The sequence below is a fragment of the Nematolebias whitei genome, chromosome 17, assembly GCF_014905685.2.
Source record: "Nematolebias whitei isolate Nwh7 chromosome 17, NemWhi1, whole genome shotgun sequence".
Taxonomy (NCBI): domain Eukaryota; kingdom Metazoa; phylum Chordata; class Actinopteri; order Cyprinodontiformes; family Rivulidae; genus Nematolebias; species Nematolebias whitei.
This window is the reverse complement of record NC_056514.1, coordinates 41,659,795-41,660,064: the sequence shown is the minus strand read 5'-3', so window position 1 is coordinate 41,660,064 and position 270 is coordinate 41,659,795. Positions and strand designations below refer to the sequence as shown.

General features: G+C 46.3%; 1 protein-coding gene across 3 annotated transcripts in view; it reads left to right on the top strand.

Moving 5' to 3' along the window:
- Window positions 1-270, top strand: part of LOC119423874 (cGMP-dependent protein kinase 1) — a 47,767-nt gene that overhangs the window by 42,287 nt on the left and 5,210 nt on the right. The gene's annotated exons all lie outside the window — the stretch shown is intronic.

Genomic DNA, 270 nt, shown 5'->3' with positions numbered 1-270 from the left:
GTGCGTGCGTGCGTGCGTGCGTGCGTGCGTGCGTGCGTGCGTGCGTGCGTGCGTGTGTGTGTGTGTGTGTGTGTTAGATCTTTGTTCCTCTCAAAGTTTCTCAGATTAAAAATTATTTTTATACGTTCAGAGCTGACTTCCATGAAATTTGATCAGATACAGAGAACTCCTGTCCATCATAACTCTGTCCTTCATGTCTCTGTCCTTCATGTCTATGTCTTGCATGTCTCTGTCTTGCATGTCTCTGTCCTTCATATCGCTGTCCTTCAT